This window comes from Ambystoma mexicanum, chromosome 14 (assembly GCF_040938575.1).
Source record: "Ambystoma mexicanum isolate Mex_15411 chromosome 14, UKY_AmexF1_1, whole genome shotgun sequence".
Taxonomy (NCBI): Eukaryota; Metazoa; Chordata; class Amphibia; order Caudata; family Ambystomatidae; genus Ambystoma; species Ambystoma mexicanum.
Window position 1 is genome coordinate 75,116,301 of NC_090940.1, and position 13,808 is coordinate 75,130,108.

Consider the following 13,808-nt stretch of genomic DNA (forward strand, 5'->3'; position numbering starts at 1 on the left):
TCACCATCGATTCAGCTGCCTTAATCATAGCCCAAAATTGGTCTGATGACACTAACCTAAAATTCCTATAGAATTTCTCGTATTCCCCTTCCAGTGCACCACAATTGGTAAGAATATGCCTTTGCGTCTCAACCTGGTTCTTATAGTCTACACGTCCGGCATGCCCATGGTATTCCCAGCCATGGTCCCGTATTTTCAAACACTGGAAGTTTAATCGCAGTGCAAGTATGAATCTGGTCAAAGCAGGGGTACTCAATTTAATTGAATAGCTCCTCAGAGAGTCAATAATAAAGCCCTCCTGAGAATATTCTGCGTATCGGCAGAGTGTAGCTAGGTGGTTAACCGCTTGCGACATATTCAATTGTCTTGTTTTCTGCTCCAACTTGAGAAGATAAAAGGCCTGGCAAGTGTTTGGATTGGTGTCTATGCATAATTCCCTGAAATGAGAGGAAACCATCCTGGCCAGTTCTCTAAGCCATCCACTTTTGGAGAAACGCCCCGCATGCAAAGCTGTGAGATTCAGCAAAGTCACCTCCTGCGGCCCACTAAACTGAATTTTTCCCCACAGCTTGCATGCCGCAATCTCCTCAGTGACATCAGTGAAGGAAGCCCCAGTTCCAGCCGTATGGCCTCTACTGGGACCATTACGGGTAAACCTACTCGAGAAAGCAAAATCTTTGCCTCCAATTTTGGCAGCAGTTAACTAATCTCATTGAGAAAATCTCCAAAGCATACAGAATACAGGCGACGATTGAGCACTTATATGCTCTGAGCTTCGCCTCCACCTATCGGCCCCATGGGAGTCTATGGTTTTCTTTAACACCATCCCCTTCTTCCGTGCTTTACTACGAATGGATTGAGATAAATGTGCCGCAGTCATTTTTGGTCTGATGCCCACACCTAGATATTTATACTCTTCTACTTGTTTCAAATGGCCCCCAGCTAGGTTCCATTGGAAAGATGGCCCTCCTAACCACGACCATAAGCTTTGTTTTTGTAGGATTGGGACTCAAGCCCAACACTTTGGCAAAACCATGTAGAGCCTCTAGAGAGCATTGTAGCCCTATGGGCGTTATGTCCAGAATGACCGTTTCATCCGCATATGTAATACAATGGAGTGCTTCATTAGCGTAGTGAGGTAGGAAATTACAGACCCCTCTAAGTGCTACTGCTAACTCTGATGCAGAGTAATTGTAAAGCAAGGGGACCAGAGGGCACCCCTCCTTGAGCCCTCAGTTGGTTTCAAAGGCCCTGGTAAGGGTTCCTTCCTGAGGTGTTCTTACCCTCACCTCCATGTCAGAGTAGAGTGCTTTGATGAAATACAGCAAAGAAGCATCTATACCCCACCCTTCCAGCTTCTCCCACAGCCTTGACCTTATTACGCTGTCAAAGGCTGTAGAGTAGTCTACACAGACGAGGTACAGAGCAGGTCCTGTATAGGAGTACATGTCTGTCATTAGAGTCAGAAGTGCCCATATGGGATCAATTGTTCCACTCCCCTTCCTAAAGCCTGTCTGGTGAAAGGGGAAAAGCCCCTCCCTCTTCACCCAGTCAGTCAAAAGAGAAAGGAGAATGGAGGCATATAGCTTTGCACTGCAGTCTAATATCACCAGAAGTCTAAAGTTGGCCAGCAGATTATGGGGACCTTTCTTGTGTACAGGGATGAGTATCAAACTCCTCCACGTACATGCAATGCTTCCCTCATTACATATGTGTAGAAAGAAATATTGCAACAGTGAGCCCCAGAAAATCGGATTGCTCCTGATTACCACGTTAGACAGACCATCTGGGCCATTGACCCTGGAGGGTTTCATTCTATCATACCCTACAAATCAATTTCCTTAACGCAATTAGTGACCAATGAAGACTGCATACAACGGTCCCCCCACCCCTTCTTCTCTCACTTCTGAATCCAACCAGAAGTTCTCCTGAATAAATACGCCCCATTCAGCCTCTGTTACACTATTAACTCCCATTACAGCCCTGCCTGCCTCGTTAATATGAATCAAATGCCAGAATGTCTTGGAATTATTTGTTTGTACGAGGTCATTAATGAACTTCCAAGCAGCAGAGTTTATTCCATGTCTAACATCTAAGCCAAGACTTAAACATCAGCCTTGCGGTAACCAGTAACTTTTTCTTGTTCTCCTCTGGTAAGATGTTACTTTGTTTAATTTTGTGAATCAGGGCATTAGACTCTTCTTTTTCTTGGCAATGCCAATGTCAAACCTTCTACATTCATTAGCCAAGGGGTGTGCCATAGAGCCCTGTCCAGTGTTAGGGGAGAACAAGGACACCATTCTACCCAACTCCCAATCACAATGCGTCAGAAGCTTAACCTCATCCTAACCTAACTCTTTTAGGGTCAGATCGAAACGTTCCAGTTCTAGAATTCATCCACCAAAGCCTATTGCCTTAGGGGTTCACCGTCGGGTTTCCCCTGCCAATAATAGGAAACTTTTTTATTTGTAACCCGCACTTCATACTAAGCATGATGTGGTCACTAGTGTGCGCTGGAATAGTTATCAGGTCTGGCAGGTATTTCAAAATGATCGCATTCACAAAAATAAAATCAATGCAACTGTGATAAATACTGTTAGACCATGTAGTTTGGTTCTCGCCCTCCTTGGCCCTCAGTGGGGAGAGATCCAACTCCTCTAAAGCCTCACACCAACCCCTAGTCCTGGGGTCCAATCCCTTCCTCCCAGTTAGCTTAGATTCCTGTCTAGGGTGCACACAATCTACATTAAAATCCCAGTCAGTATAATGCCACCCTTTGGGAATTTTATGGACCAGTTCCAGAGAGTGTCTATCAGTACCTCTCCTCAGTCCTGCGGTTTGTTCACCACCCGGAGGATCGTAAACCATTACTACTAATGTAGCCCTTACTCCAGGGTTTAGGTTAGGGATCTGGCCAAAGAGTATATTCTGGTGGAACTTAAAGGGTGGATATTCAGTAAGGCACATGCATGTTCTAGCACCTATGCAGAGTCTGCCCTTTGGGCGCCCCTTTTCTGGACATGGTGAGGGTCTAAACAAGGTAGAAAATCCGTCCAGTGCAAGGTTAACCAGGTTTCTTGTAAATAAAATATTTGTGCCTTCCTTATCGCCTCCAGTGCAGGTGGGTAGTTCATGAAGGAACCATGGCCCCTCGAGTTCCAAGAAAGTACCTGCAGGCAGTCCCGTTCCTCCCCATCTATTGGTCAGTGTAGTGCCTGTTTGACCGGAGACCCATGCCCCTTCTGCCTGCCCTGGCCAGACCCTCCCCCCAGCCCATTGGACTGGTAGGAGTCATAGTTATCAATGGGTGATGCAACTGGGCAAAGGGTGCAAAATCATTAAATCAAAACCCAGTTCCTTCAAAAGCCCCTGCACTTTTACAAACACTTTCCAGGACAAATGAAGATTCAAAATTCACCAACACCCAGTTAGAAACACTGTTGCAAGCTGGTAACTTCAGTGTACTTAAATCCTTCCTTGTTATGGCTTTGAGCTCTGGGATTAAATGCAGCAACTCCAGTAGCCTCAAACGCTTTAAGAAGGGGCTGTTGCCTGTGGGATATAATTTTACCAGTTTAATGTAGTGCAGACCTGAAAAGGATGCCCTTCTTCCATGAGCTGGCCCAAACACCTGTTTTGCCGGGCATAGTTCCTCCACACGGTTCAGCCAAACTCCACAGGTAGGCTATAGAGGTTCACCTAGTGCCATTACACCATGGCTTTTTCCCCTCATCTCCATCCCCTCTACTGAGCCTGGGTCCGGTCCCTGTTTTCTCCCGGGCCAACTTTTGGGACCACCATCAATGTTTTGAGGCACCTCTCCCAACCGCCCCTTGTGGTTGCTATTTATCATCAGTGTCTTCTCCATGTATTGGTGCAGCGTTTTATGCCTCAAATCGTTCCGGCAGTTGGGTGCCCCGAGAGATCTTTCCTCCATTCGTACCATAAGCAACCCACTTATCCATCGGGCATTGCCGGTGCACCCTTCTAACCATGCTGTTGCCCATATCCTTGATGATGGTTCTTTTTTCTGCTGCCTTTACCCCCACTTCGGTCACCTCCCTGATTCTGTGGTATTGTCGTCACCTTTGTTTGTGGAGGGTTGGGCAAAAAGCTTTTGCTAGGAGGGGAAGGGCCTTTATGTCGAGTGCTCCTGGGTGGTGATGGAGGGGTATTAATATGTGCATTTTCCACCAAGAAAGCCTCGAGTGCACAGCTCTCAGATTCACTCACCAAATAGCAGGATTGTGATGAGGATCCACTCGGAAGGAGGATGAGATGAAAAAAAAGGATGCCCTTCTTCCATGAGCTGGCCCAAACACCTGTTTTGCCGGGCATAGTTCCTCCACACGGTTCAGCCAAACTCCACAGGTAGGCTATAGAGGTTCACCTAGTGCCATTACACCATGGCTTTTTCCCCTCATCTCCATCCCCTCTACTGAGCCTGGGTCCGGTCCCTGTTTTCTCCCGGGCCAACTTTTGGGACCACCATCAATGTTTTGAGGCACCTCTCCCAACCGCCCCTTGTGGTTGCTATTTATCATCAGTGTCTTCTCCATGTATTGGTGCAGCGTTTTATGCCTCAAATCGTTCCGGCAGTTGGGTGCCTTCGCAATTGTTTGATAATAGCAGCAGGAGAGCTTCGATTGTGGCTTCTAAGGAGCCTGCCGACTCCTTTATAGACAATTGCATTACATTTGAGTCCTCGGCAGAAGTCTCTGAAGATGATTCTTCATCGTAGTCACTTTCACTTGATGTTGATTCATGAGTTGTCAATAGTTTTTCAAGTCAGGAGACTGCAACAGACTAGAAACTTGAGTGTTGACCTGAACAAAGTCAGCAGGGCCCACAGAGTTTCTTTGGATGGTTTTACATAGCTTAGGAAGGGAGCCATTATTGTCCGACGAGTTGTTTACCTCTACTGAAACCTACTCCTCAAAATCACTTTAGGCATCTTGAGCCAAACACGACTATTCAGTATTTGCCTCTTGAGCCAAACTCGTCTGATCTTCGCACTACCATTCCTGGGGCCTGCTTCACACTGAATGTGGCTGGCCCTAGCATCCTTGGCTAACCTCTTACCCACCAATATGGGTACGAATGGGGACTTTTCAAATAAAAGTATTATGGTGAAATAGAAGCTCTTTTATGAGCTCTTTATGTACTTCCTCATGGTTTGTAAATGCATCAAGAACTGAAATTTGGAGAACATTTTTTCCTCTGGGAGGGTTGAGCAGGCAGTGGAGGCGACACAGATCTTGTCCAGGAGTCCACTGAAACAGGAAGACAAAAGGGCCAGTGTAAACACAGGTCCCCAAACTGCAGGGGGAAGAGGAGAGTCGCAAAACTATGGGAGGAGAGGGGGTGGAGACATTTTCATGGAGGCTGACCATTTCTGCCTCAGTTAAAATGGGTCTGTTCATTGAGAGGAGATAGAATGAGAGGAACAATGTCTTGCAGTGGATCTGTATGAGTTTCCAGGCCCTTCTTAGAACACACCGTGAAAGGCGCCACTTTCTAAAGAACCATGTGTCGGCAGAAACTAATTGCCTTTAGGAGCCCCCCTCCTCCACCAGCTTGCATTGAATGCCTGTCACTCTGGACAAGTTTGCCTCGAGATGGGGAATCTCAGGAATGGTCCTAGACTTAGCAAATGTAGGGATCTCCTTAGGGTTTCCCTGCAGATTTAGCTGCTACAAGGTGGTCACCAGGTTTCCCCCCTATATTAGCACACTGGCAGGGAGCCTCAGGGTTGCCCCCAAAATGACATTCGGATGAGGGGTCCTCCAAGTCATTCTAGGGTTGCGCCTGACACTGGTGACCTTCGGGAACAGATCATCAGCTCTGAGTGCTCTAAAAGATTGCGTCACACATCTGCTTCTTTTCCACAAGGAATTACTGCAAGTGACAAGGTGGAGCACTAGAAAAGGCTACCCCCGCGATGAAGCCTCTGTGTGGCTGTCTGCCTCAAAAGGGCATCACGGCACAAACACTAAACCAAATTGTCGATTGGGTCACAGCACACCAGAGGGAGGGAGTAGGGGGTCTGCTGCTGAGATGTGGTACTCACTGCGGCTGCAGGTAGAACTATTTATTTATTTATTTTAATTCTTATAAAGCGCCAACATGCCCGTAGGCCTCAGGGTGCACATAGAAACTTAACAGGACAGACAAACATATAGAGAAGCCTAAATAGAGCAGAGAAGTAGAAAGGTCAAGGAGTTATTCCATATTGAACAAATGGGTTTTTACGGCGCGTTTGAAGACGGAGTAGTTCTGAATCTGCCGCATCTGGGCTGGAAGTTTGTTCCAGAGCAGGGGTCCCTGTGCATCAAGAGTTGTGCCACCAAATTTAGCTGTCCTAATTTTGGGCTGTTTGAGAATGATGGCCAAGGATGACCGAAGGTTCCTAATGTTTGCCTTAATGCTTATACGGTCTGACAGGTAGGTGGGACTGCTGAGACTAAGGCATTTATGAGTCGTGGTTAATATCTTATGGGTTATCCGGTGTTTAATGGGGAGCCAATGAAGTTTTTTCCTAAAGGTGGAAATGTGTGTGCGACGGGACTGAGGGAAGATATTGAGCACAGCATTATTGTGAGCCACTTGTAGTGATTGGATGTTGAGAGCTGTGGTGCCCGGTAGGAGGCTGTTGCAGTAATCCAATCTAGAATTAATTAGTGCGGTGGAAATAAGAGCGCAGTTCTCTTGTGATATGAATGAGCGAATGCATCCTATTCTCTTATTTATAAGACCACAGCTTGATTTGATGCTGGAGACATGAAATTTCATTGAGAGATCTTTGTCAAGAACAACTCCCAATGTCTTAACCTTCTTCTGAACGAGAATGCTGAGAAGGCATAGGCAGCGGGACTGAACACCTAAAGCCTAGGGCACAAGAGGGAAGACATCAAAAAAAGGAAAAATTGAAGGAGGGGGTCCAGTCCCATCATGCGTGGAGAAAAGGACTGACAGGAGAGGCTAAGGGTTGATCCCTGGGGGGGCAGACCCATGTCTGTGCATATCCCCAACGTCAGGGTAAAAGAAGAAAATAATGTTTTGGATAGACCCCCCCAAAAACAAAATAATAATAATAATACAATTAAAAAGCAGGACTCCTGGCTGCATTTGCTTTTTTAAGGAAGTAAAGCAACCTGCTGCTCTGCTTATCTACAGCCCTACTTCCAAGACATGGCAATGCTCTTTGTAGTGTCTTGTGTTTTGCTGTACAGGATAGCCTCCTCCTAGGCAGGTGAAGCAGGCAGGAGATACATTTTGCCACACTGTTCTTCCAATCTCTGCTGAAAGGAAGCTGTATTTATTTTTACTTACTAATTAAAAGAGAAGGGTAATTGGTCCCCAAATCGACTCCAAGCATATATTTAGGCCAACCAGGTCATCAAACCGGTCCACAGGCTAGACTGGCCGACTGGTAAAGCTGGTCGACATGTCACTTTGATCAACTAGAGGGCAAATGAGGGCTAACACAGGTGTAAGGTGGGGGCAGGGAGTGGAGCGGGAGGGGGAAAGAGGAGGTCTAACGGGAGTGAGGTGGGGTAGGAAGTGGGATAGGGGGAGAGAGGAATTTGGGGCAGGGTATATGAAAAGGGAATAGCAGAGGAGGCGAGGCAGAAAATGGAATTCAGGAGGTTCCATGGTGACAAGGGTACTGGGAGAGGTGGGGTAGGAGTGGTGGAGAAGAACTAGGGATAGATGCAGGTCTAGAAAGTGGGGTGCAGGGGACAACTCCATGAGAAGGGGAAAACAGAAGGTACGAAGGGAAGGATATAGGGGAGAATGGTGAGGTAGGGGTCTCCCCTTTAGTCGAGCAGTTGCATCACCCGACCATTATGCAAATGTTAATTGGAAATAAAAAGGTCGGCCACCTTCAGGAGTGGGTCAACTGGGGTGATCAAAAGATCAAACAACCAAAATTAGTCGGTAATTAGTATATGCAATTCCCCAATCCATAGGAGCAGTAGACCACTGTACATTTACTGCACAAGCCAGGACTAACAATTAGCCCAGACAAATTTTGTAAGGCGAACAGGGCAAAGGCAGCCTTTCAAAAACACACCACCCTATGTTTGGAAGACAAACATATTCAGTAAAAGTTTGCAGAACATGCCCCGAAGGCTACAACAAGTACAGAAAGGTAGGCAAGACAAGGTTTAACAAAGCTATGCCTAATCCTAACCCCTCTCATTCTGGTAGGAGTGTTTTAATTCATAACTTCAAAGGGACTTGTAATTAGAGCACCTTAAAAGCTAGCACTTTGCAGCATTTTAATTAATACTTTTTTATTCCCGACCGGTGCATATCAGTCCTTCTCGGAGACGAGAATTCAGACGACATGCTCATTCTATCCTTCACTTTACTGTGGTGACCTGCTCCCACCTATCTTGGTGATTAACGCTGCCCACCGCACACTTATTCAGAAATAACAAGTGGGCATTTTTTGTAGGGTTAGCAACATAGGAATACACTATCGAAGAAATGAAAACGGGCGTTAAATGCTCTCGTCCTTCTGAGAAAATAGTGTTGACCATATAAGGACGAGATCCTTGACACTGGCAATATTCAGACCTGCAACTTTCACATCTCCACATTAGGGGCTCAAACCACAGCAGTTTCTTACCAACTAAGGAACAAGTTACTTACCTGTAACTGTTGTTCTCCAGCATGGGTCTGGCATGGATTCACATGCTCATGAATATTCCCCGTCGTCAGGCTGGGAATCCTCGGTAAAGAAAAATCAGTGTCAGTTTTGTTTCTGTCTGTCTTTCGTAGTAGTAACCAATCACTGATCTCTGCGTCATACTGACCACAGCCAATGACTGCCATCTCCCTAAGCCCCGCCTCTGGCAGCCATCCTCAGATTTGGAAGTACGTGAAGTGCCAGTATGACCAAGTGAAGAGCCGCAGAGGGGTAGGCGGCAGGGTTCGCATGTGAATCCATGCCAGACCCATGCTGGAGAACAACAGTTACAGGTAAGTAACTTGTTCCTTCTCCAGCATGGGGTCTGGCATTGATTCACATGCTCATGAATAAAAGAATACATAGCAGTACATACATGCACAATCACGGGAGGTGGCAACAGGCTCAACATTAAGCAATAAAACAACTCAACATTAAGCATCTCTTACCTCCTCACCAGGCTCACCTTAAGCGAACAGGTTGCGCAGCACTGCCTGGCCGACCCTGGACTCCTCCCTGGAATACCGGTCGACGCAGTAGAATTTCGTGAAGGTGTGCGTCGACCTCCACGTAGCAGCCCTGCAGATATCCAGCAGGGGCACACCAGATAGGAACGCCGTGGTAGCTGGGATCGCTCTGGTGGAATGGGCTCTCGGACGGCCGGGCACCGGTCGGTTTGCCAACCGATGACAGTACATGATACAGCCGGAGAGCCATCTGGAAATGGAAGCCTTTGAGAGAGCCTTCCCCTGATTGACAGATCCAAAGTTCACAAAAAGTTGTGACGTCTTCCGAAAACTCTTTGTGCGGTCCACGTAGAACTTCAGCGCTCTAGCCACATCCAGCGAGTGCAAAGTCATTTCAGCCGGCGACGAAGGCGACGGGAAGAAAACAGGCAACACCAAGGGTTCGTTGAGGTGGAAGTCCGACGGCACCTTGGGCATTAAGGAGCGGTGCGTCCTGAGCACTACCCTCGTGTCGTGAAAAGTCAAGTACGGGGGCTTGCAGGAAAGGGCCTGGATCTCTCCCACCCGTCGTGCGGAGGTGATGGCCACCAGAAACGCTGTTTTCCATGACAAGAACTTCAACGGAGCTGAGTGCAGAGGCTCGAACGGAGGTCCCATGAGCTTGGTCAGCACCACGTTGAGCTCCCACGCCGGGGCCGGAGCCTTCACCGGCGGGAACGATCTCAACAGTCCCTTCATGAATTCTTTCACCAGACGATGAGACCACAAAGACGGCCGTCCTGTGGTTCTGGTGTATCGGGAGATCGCAGCAAGATGAATCTTGATGGAAGAGTGCGCCAGTCCAGCCTTGGCCAGTGTCAGTAGGTACAGCAGTACTTGAGGAGCCGTAATCCGTAGAGGGTTAATCTTCTGTGCTTGGCACCAGACAGAGAACCTCTTCCATTTGTGTCCATAGCATTTAAGAGTTGAGGACGCCCTGGCCTTTGCAAGAACCTCTCTGCAGTCGGCCGGTATGTTGTAACCTCCAAACTCTAACGCTGCAGGAGCCAGGCCTGCAAGTTCCGCGACCTCGGGTCGTGATGGAGGATGGCGCCTCCTTCCCTGGAGAGAAGATCCGCGTCCACTGGCAGCTTGATTGACAAGGACGCTGACAAGTCCAGAAGGTCCGGGAACCATATCTGCCTCGGCCACGCAGGTGCGACGAGGATCATCCTGCACCGTGAACTCTTGAGCTGGTTGATGAGCCGGATCAGCAACGGCAATGGAGGGAACGCGTATAGAAACAGGCCCTCCCAGGGGAACGAGAAAGCATCGCCCATGCTCCTCGGCTGGGGAAACCTGCTGGCGAACCTCCAGCACTTGGAGTTAGTCGCCGTTGCGAACAGATCGATCTGGGGTGTGCCCCACCGTCGGAAGAGGCGGTCCACTAGATCCTGTCATAGTTCCCACTCGTGGCACGAGCGCAGCTCTCTGCTGAGCGAGTCGGTGATGGTGTTTTTTATAACAGCCAGATGAAACGGCACCAGAAACATCCCTTGGGCAACGCCTCCTTGGACAGGGCTGGGGATCTGGTACCGCCCTGCTTCCTGATGTAGAACATGGTGGTGGTGTTGTCGGTGAAGATCCTCACCACCTCTCCCTTGAGGGACGGAAGAAAGGACCTGAGGGCCCAAAACACTGCACGGAGCTCCAGGACGTTGATATGGAGGGACTTCTCCGTCGGTAGCCAAAGGCCTCTCGCGTGCAGATTTTTGGTGTGCGCTCCCCACCCTTCCAGGGAGGCATCCGTGGTCACTGTCTTCTGGTGGCCTGGGGTCTGGAAGTCCATGCCCGCCGTCAGATGCGCGCGGGTGCCCCACCACCGGATCGCTCGTCGGAAACTCTCGTCGAGTGTGATCCTGTCCTCGAAGCTGCCCGTTGTCTGGATCCAGCGTGCGTCCAGGAACTCCTGTAACGGGCGCATCCGAAGTCTGCACAGGCGGATGAGATAAATGCAAGAAGACATCATTCCGAGGAGGGATTTGATGGACCTCACCCTGGCCGCGTCCGCAACCAGCATCCGCTGCACCTTGCCCAAGATGGTCCTCATCCTTTCCTCCGACAGAGAGGCCAGAAGCGCCACTGTGTCGAGTTTCGCTCCCAGAAACAGTGCGTCTTGCGCGGGCACCAGGTGGGACTTGGCGTAGTTTATGGAGAATCCCAGGTCTGTGAGTAGTTGGACGCTCCTCGCCGTGTGCTCCGCGGCGAGCTCCCTTGTCTTTGCTCGATTGAGCCAGTCGTCCAGGTAGGGGTAGACGTGGATCCCCTCCAGGCGCAGCCGCGCCGCCACCGGTGCGAGGCACTTGGTGAACACGCTGGGTGCCGACCTCAATCCGAAGGGAAGGGCTCTGAACTGGTAGTGACGCCCTTGGACCACGAATCTGAGAAACTTTCGGTGTGCCTTTAGGATGGGGATATGGAAGTAAGCATCCTCCAAATTCAACGACGACAGGAAATCGCCCTCCTCCAGCTGACCCAGGACGTGCTGGAGGGTGACCATCCGGAACTTCTGTGCCTTGATGAATTTGTTCAGTCGTCGTAGGTCCAGGATGGGACGCCATCCTCCTGTCTTCTTCTTTACGAGAAAGTATCTTGAGTAAACTCCGGAGCCCCGAAGCCTCTTTGGGACGAGCTCGATGGCGCCTTTCTTGAGCATCGCCTTTACCTCCAAGAGAAGTTGAGGGACGTGATGTTCCTTCCTGGCCACGGGGGAACGCGCGGGCACTTCTTTAGAAACTCGAGCGCGTGACCCTGGGCCAGGGCGTCCAGCACCCAACGGTCGGTGGAGATGGACTCCCACACGCTGACGAAGTTCGCCAGCCGGCCTCCCACCGGGATGCTTCGGTGGGGGCCCGACCCCACGGCCGGTTCAGTCCTGCTTCGACGAGGCTTTGCCGCCTTGTCCTCCCGGGCGACGACGGCGGGGTCCGCCCGACTTGCCTCGTCCCCTGTAGGCTTCCTGTGGCGACGAACGGGCCGCTTGACGGTAGGTGGAATATCCGCCGTCGGAACGTTTGGAGGCACCCTGCTTGCCTCCGGTGCTCCTTAAGGGCGGCCGTCGTTGCTGGAGAACACCAATAGCCCGGGCCGTCTCCGTGTCCGTCTTGATGGCTTGTAGGGAATCGTCCACTGTTTTCCCAAACAGGTTGCTCCCGTCGAACGGCATGTCCAAAACTCTGTTCTGCACGTCCTGCCGGAAGTCTGTTGCCTTGAGCCACCCACGCCGTCTAAGGCACATGCCGTTGCCCAACTGGCGAAACCCAGTGTCAGCGATGTCTGTCGCTATCGTAATGGCGTGGTCCGACGCCACTTCTCCTTCCTGCAAGATCTCTAGGGCCTCCGCCCTCTTGTCGTCCGGTAGGAAGTCCAGCAGGGGGGCGATCTTGTACCACAACACCCTGTCGTAGCGGGCTACGATAGCCAAGGCGTTGGCAGCCTTAATCGTCGTCGCTGCCGATGAGATGACTCTGCGAGGCCGATGCCCCCCCCCCGCTTTCTTCCTGGCCGCCGCGGAGATGACCGAGTCCGGGATCGGCTGTGCCCGAAGGCACAAGGGGCCGCATCCGGGACCTGGTACTTCTTCTCAAACCGATCCCTTCTCGCAGGCGTTGTGGATGGGTTCTTGAGGAGGGCGAGACCCTCATCCCAGATATCGTCAAGTAGAGGTACAGCGAGGACCGTCTTCCTCTTGGTCTCGCGCCGTTGATAAAGGAAACCTTCCTTCTTCTTCTCTTCCGGGCAGAGCTGGAAAAGCTCGGATGCCCTGGCGATCATGGCATGAAACGATCCAATCTCGTCGGGCGGGGAAGCCCGGGGAGGAGGTGACGACAGAAGATGCTCGTCGTAAACTTCGTCGTCTGTACCCGTCGCGGCCGTGTCCGTCCCCGTATCATCCCCACGGGTCGTGGACGGGGAGGAGGGCTGAGCAGGGCGCGATGGTTGAAAAGGAGGTGGAGGATGAATCCTTCTTCTCTTAGGAGGAGGGCTCCCAGAAGGGCCTGGCTCCGGGTCCCCCGTCGGGAGTGGTTCCTCCGTTGGTGGTAACGGCAATCTCGTCCTTATCTCCGAGCATAAGGACTGTATAGCCAACAAAATAGCCGCCGAGTTGTCTTGCGGCACTGGTTGAGGGGATTCTGACGGGCGGTCAGGAACCTCGTCGGCACCCTCGACGTTCTCGTCGTCTCCTTCGTCGGGGTCCCCCCCGACGGGCTGGTCTTCTTCCACGCCAATGCCGTGGCTTAAGACTTCGATCAGCTCCTCTTCAGAGGTTGAGGCCGAATCCACGATGGCCTCCTGCCCCCCCTTTTTCTTCTCCGTCGGAGGTTTCACGGGGGTCCTGTCGATGGGCTTGAAAGAGGACTCCCTCCGCGGTGGCAGGGAGACTCTGGGCCCCGAGGTCACCTCCACTGGTGTAGCCTCCACAGGCTGAGCCAGGGCCACCACGACTGTCTCGATAGAGGCCTTGGCAGGGTGGATCAAGGCTTTCACCAGCTTAGGTGCACTCACCGCCTTCTCCTTGGGGGGAGGGTCACCGCCTCGCTCCCCCTCCGATGGGGCCTTCGAGCTCGACCGGGGCCTCTCCAGAAGCTTCGCCGGGTGCTCGG